Here is a 6,265-nt window from a genome sequence, read left to right as displayed (position 1 = left end):
AAACATAAGAGGGATTTTGAATTCTAGGAATTTTGTCTTTTTCAATGCAATTTCACTTCAAATTTAGACTTAAAAGCAAAATTTGCTGCCATGTAATAAATGCACTGAATTTTGCAAACACACCCTCCACAAAAGCTATAAATCCACAACCTATTCAAATATAACAATAGAAAGGACCTTGCATAAAATCATAATTACACATATAACCTTTATATTTACAAAAAGATCCTTTTTCAAGCAATTCAAGCACATGATGTATACAATATATACACAACTACTGTGCAGACACCTAGGGTGTTACACAGTCATTCTTGGTATGCTTCCAGTCAACTCATTTCCAGCCTCAGTGTTGATAGACCCTCGTGCTACACATTCATTCATTAGCACGCAGTTTGTTGCTAAGCATGAGATATTGAAGCTTCCCCTGAGAAAGAAAATGGTCGTCAAATCATTAGGAAAAGAACAGATCTCCAGTTACATATGTCCTCGAGTTAGCATAAGGATAGGCGAGGCAACCTTCCCTGAGAACCTTATTGTAATGGAGTCAACAGGAATCGACATCATTCTTGGTCAAGACTGTTCAGCTCGAAACAAACTTGTGATGCAGCCTACCAAAAGAATGGTAAAGATCCAGACCCCGTCAAGAAAGCAAATTGAGCATGAGGTTCAACATACTTCCAACTCAAGTCACGTGGGTATGAGAATCCAACTCCGGAGTGATTAGAACTTAATCCCATCCTTGTTTCTCTTTGCTAGCCAGCCCAGAATCTCGGGACGAGATTCCTGTAAGGGGGTAGGATTTGTAACACTCTAATTTAATTTTCAGTATATAATAATAAATTTAATTGGCTTTATTTAATTTTCTAAGGTTTTATATGTTTAGACTTGCATTTAAATTAATTTTCTCTCACAAGTAATTAAAATTTGTCTAAGTTTAATTTTTTTTTGTTGCATTCATGCTGGTGCATTGTTGTTTTTGTTTGAGTGCTAGGTTTGAATTCAAATTTGAATTTGAATTCACCTAGATTTGAGTTTGGTTTGAAATAGAAAAACAAAGGAAATAGAGAAAGGAAAGGAAAACCCAAAACCCAACAGCATAGTAGCCCAGCTGGCCCAAACCCCAGCGCCAGCCCAGCCCGCCACCTCCTCTTCTTTCCCTCCAGCCCAAACCCGTGCTCGCGGCCCAGTCCAGCACGGCTAGGCTCACCACTCTCTCTCTCCCGCGTCTGAGCCGGCCCAGCTCAGCGCGCGGCCTGGCTTCCACCGCGCTGACCCAGCGCCACACTCGACCCGTCCCCGCTCCCCCGCTTCAACCGTTCCGCGCGCTCGGCCCACGCCGCAGACCCCGCACGCCCCGTTACGCTAACCGCCCGGGCCCCCCTCATCAGCGTCGCTCCCCCACCTTCCTTTCTTCAACCTCCAGCCGCGATCCCCGCCCTAGGATCTCGCCGGCCTTCCTTATCGGGCGCGCATGCCGAGATCCTGGCGCCCCCTTTAAACACACCCCGTGACCCCTGCGCCCCCACTATCTCACCCCGCAGCGCCGCAACAAACCCTAGCCGCCGCCTCCGTGTTGCTTAGTCGTGCCGCCGCTCTGCACCACCGCGGCCACGCCGCTCCGCCACAGCTCCACCCCTGCAGGTCCCCGCTCTAGCTTCGCCAAGGCCCAGTGACGCTCCCCGAGGCCTCAGCTCCGAGTTTGCGCCACCACCTCACCGGGAATTCACCTACACCGGCCGAAGGTAACCCAACGGCGCCGCCGCAATTCCTCGCTGTCGGTGCCGTACCACCCGTACTAATCACCTGCACGCGTTCGCAGGGACCTCACGAGGCTACCTGTGTGGACCAGACGCACGGAGGGCGACCCTAGACTCCGGGCAACGCGAGCAACTCCGAGCGCCGCCGCGGGACAACACCGTCGATGCCTCTGCACCGCTTCCCCCGTCAAGTTCGAGCTCAGTGAGCACCCGCAAACCTTCCCGATCCTTTTTGCGCTAGGATGGACAGGCCGTTGCTCCTAGAGCCCATAGAACGCCGCACGCCGGCGAGTGTAGTCGCCCAGAGCCGCCGTCGTCCCTGTATCCGCCGCCACAGACCCGCTCGTGCCCAGATCTTGTCCCAGGTCTAGATACGCTCCGTTTTAAGCCCGGGAACACCGAAGCGCCGAAGTCCGGCGAGCTCCCTGTGCCACGCCACCACGGGAAGTGGCCTACGGCGACCCAGCGCCGCCCCCGCCAAGCGAGCAAACCCCGACCGCTGGATCCAGAACCAACGGGCAAGATTAGAACAGGGTCCCATCAAACCAGAGCCACGCGATTGCGATCCAACTGCCGATATCTAAGGATACCGGTTTGGCCTGGAAATTTTGTTAAAGAGCCCATGCAGTTCACGGAAATTAACCCGCAGTCTAGCTGTGATCAAATATATTCGCAGATCTGCCCAGAATTTTGCATGGACCCCCTGAACTTTCCAGTATTAGAACCCGCCATCCAGCCTTGGTATTTTTGCGAGTTAGACCCCAGATCTAAGGTTTAATTATGTTTAGGTCCTCGGTTTTTGCAGAAAACCCCCAGAAACTCTGTTTTTCTTACAGTTAAGCCCCTAGAACTTGTTTTAGGCATAGTTTTCGCGTTTCAACTCCGTTTTAGGTGTTCTTTATGTCCACGCGATCGTTGTAACACATAGAATAGTTCTAGCTTGGTTTTGTTTACTGTTTTTATGTATTGTTGTACTGTTTCTTAGTGTTAGCTTTTGTTTGCATGTATGTTTATGTTGTGTATTGTCTTTGGCCATGTGTTCGTGAGTAAACGTTGATCCATCTGAGGAGCCCCAGTACTAGTACCCGGAGCAGCCATCTTCTGAGCAGTTTGAGAAGCAGCAGGAGCAGTTTGAGGAAGGCAAGTATAACATGAACACCACCTATCACTTTTAAATACATTTTCATACTGCATTTTAATACTGTATGCCTATAAGGACTTTCCTAGCCACTTTATATCCTTTATATTTATCCTTGGGTTGCATTTTGGTTAGTTGTGCTAGGTGCCGCGCTACAACACACTTGTTCCTTTTTAATTAATTTGATTAATGGTATATGCAACTTAATTCTGGGAGTGGCCCGTTTGAGTGGCTCACGTCTTGTTTAAAATTGGTTTTTCTAGAAACTTGGTTTAGGGGGCTCGCACTGTGTTTTGTGCTAGCTACTCTCCATAATGACCATACGTTATTAGAGTGACAACCTGGGACAACAACGCTACCACAAGACTGGAATGGTACGGTCTTGGCGTAATAATTAGGTCTTTTTGGTTTGGAGTAACTTACCTGCGGGGCAAGGGTGATAAGCTTCTATGGCCCTCGTACTAAGTGGCCTCGTCTGTGGTATTATTGACGCCCACTAGGCCGGCTCCATAGTCACCAATCCAACCCTCATAGTAATTAGCTTTAATAAAATTTTGCCAAGACTTAAAAGCTAATGCAGTTGAGTCAGCCAACATTAGAGCCTCATAGTTTGTGTTATACTTGTTGAGTACAAGTTGTGTACTCACTCTTGCCTACTCTACTCTTTTTCCTCTTGGGGATACTCTACTGCTGCTCAGTTCCTACCGACGCGAGGGAGTTCATCCGGAGCTACCAGGAGTACGAGGACTTCAAGACATTCGTCTCCCAGTCGACGTCCCTGTGGCGCCCAGCTTCGTCGAGAGTTTACGTATATGTTTTTACGCTTCCGCACACTTTGTATCAGACATTTTGTCATTAATGTAATAAATAACATTCGTATTCGCTTTATTATATCTTTATACGTGATAAGTGTTGTGATATATTGTTCATTCTATTGTATATACGTGTGAACCAAGCAAAGGCTGATCCAGATAAAGATAAAGAGAACAGCCGAACTCTAAGTGCATCTTGGTTGGCTACTTCTCCCAACTATAGGAGGAATCTGTTAACTTGCTCCATTGTAGAAACTTCTCCCTGAACCGAAAATTTGGTGAAGTCAGTTATCTTGTACTAGTGTGGGACAGGAATCTGATTATAAGCCGAAGGATAGGGAGTCTTATACATGACAGATTGTTGTTTCGGCCTTAATCCAAACTATTCCCTCTTTACTTCAGCTATCTTAGTGTTCCTGCTGGTCAACTGCTGGTGTCTACTGAGGAGAAACCATGTTTGCTGAGTTCGTCATCATCGCAGGCTATGGTGACATAGGGGTCGTCGGCTGTCCAGCCGATGGCATCTGATTGGTTGACTATTGAGTCATTGCTAACGCTGACGTGGTGGCCGGCTGTGGAGCCGACTAGCCGACTGCTGACCAGTAGAATCCATGTACGGCACGTTGACATATCGTAATTTTCCAGTTGCCTGATCATGGAAAACCCAATTGACCCCATTCTGATGAGGAGATTGTGAAATCAGAACTTTTGAAGGGGATTTAGGCTGGAGCAGGATTGCGAGTCGCTGCTGTGGAGTCATCGGCGGTGGTGCCGATGCGTTGAACTATGCAGCCATCTGCGGACTCCATGCAGTGTGTGCATTCGGCTGCATTGCCGATGCATCTTGCTGGGCACCCATCGGCTAAGTGACTGATGGATCAGGCTGAGGAGTCATCGGCTGAGAAGCTGATGCATTAAACTATGCTTTGGATGATGGAGTAAGTAACTCAGGTGGCATACCATATCCAATAGCAGGATTCCATCCTTTTGGAAATCTAGAGGCAGATCCACCTTGCACAGCTGTAGGGATAGGTGGAGTAGTCAAATAAACAGGAGCCATTGGAGCTGTGGACGTTGTGGCAGTAGCTTGTTTTGATCCCTGACTGTTACTTGTTTCTGCCTGGCTATTTTGAGCTGACAGAGTTGATGCCTTAGATACTTCCAAGGGCACATATTGCATCTGATCTGGCTGTATATAGCAATGACCCATGCAACCTGGAAACGTGCCTTCTACAAAAGTCTTGACTACTACATTGTGCATTGTGTTGCCCATGACCGTTGCACTCTAGTTGAAATCTTGAGCCACAGCTTGGGATATAGTGTCTACCATCTTGTTTTCACGCTGTGTCTCCGTCAACGGCTGGAAGGATGGAAGATCAAACTTCTTGATTACATCACCAGATCTGGTAACACTGTACGACTTGAGGCATTCACGTTTGAATCTCTCCACGAGCTCACGGTACTCCTTCTGTTGTTCCTCCTTGAGCTTGCTTTCATCAGCCGAGATGTAGTTATCTTCGCTGACTTCATATCTATCACCAATATCCATCATGTTGAAGCTTCTTGTCCCATCAGGCGTGCCAAAAGATGTGTTGACGCAAAAATCAACACACTGGAATGCAAGGGCAAGTATTCGCCAAGCTCCAGAAAGTCAATCAAGCATGCCAGTCAATTTGACCTGTAATTGAAAGGGATAAAACAAAGTCAAATTCTAGAGAGTATTGGCTGGGATTCCGAATATCTCTCACACAGGCGTATCGGCAGGCTCTGCCGATACGGAAGACGACAAAAGAATACTAAAGACGAATACATAATAAACAAGCGCGTCGGTAGGTTCAGCATCTTCATGGAATATTCCTTCTGGCCCATCGGCTGCACCTCATCGGCCGGTTCTGATCCTGTGCATCTTTTGGTTTCTTTCAAATCAGCAACCTTCCCTTCACAAAATCACCTTCCTTGACACATGTCAAAAAACAGTGTCAACACGTGGTTGCAGACGATCATCGCTCCAACCTTGGTTGGACACCATCTTCTCAATTAATGTTCTAGCTCTTTCGATGGTCAGTGAGAAGAAAGCTCCACCCGCAGCGGCATCCAAATGATCACTGGAAGATTGAGACAACCCGTTGTAGAAGTTCTCGAGAATGAGCCAATTGTCCATTCTGTGGTGCGGACATGCCAGAATGTACTCCAGAAGTCTCTCCCAAGCTTCAAGAATTGACTCATTTGATGCCTGCTGAAAGATCGAAATCCTTCCATGAAGAGCATTGATTTTGCCCGTCGGGAAGAACTTCACGAGGAACACCTTGGCACATTTGTCCCAAGTGTCCACAGCAGCCTTGTTAGCATAAAACCATTGCTTTGCTCTCCCCAGAAGAGAGAACGGGAACAAACGGAGCCGGATTACATCTTGAGATACACCCTAGATAACAAAAGTGCTACAGAGCTCCAAGAACTGAAGAGATGAGCGCTGGTATATATCCTCATTGGCCTTGCCCCAGAATGGGCTGGCCTGCACCATTGTAATGAGACCCGTCTTGATCTCAAAATTTTCCCCT

The 6,265-nt window shown here is 47.5% G+C and overlaps 1 non-coding gene across 1 annotated transcript; it reads left to right on the top strand.

Annotated features, from left to right (window-relative positions):
* The first annotated feature begins 5,866 nt into the window (after nucleotides 1–5,866).
* LOC120696330 lies at nucleotides 5,867–5,973 on the top strand. Its single transcript, XR_005684107.1, has one exon. It is a non-coding gene; the product is annotated as a small nucleolar RNA R71 (small nucleolar RNA).
* Nucleotides 5,974–6,265: the final 292 nt, after the last annotated feature.

This window comes from Panicum virgatum, chromosome 2K (assembly GCF_016808335.1).
Source record: "Panicum virgatum strain AP13 chromosome 2K, P.virgatum_v5, whole genome shotgun sequence".
NCBI lineage: Eukaryota > Viridiplantae > Streptophyta > Magnoliopsida > Poales > Poaceae > Panicum > Panicum virgatum.
This window is presented reverse-complemented; position numbering and strand designations above follow the sequence as displayed.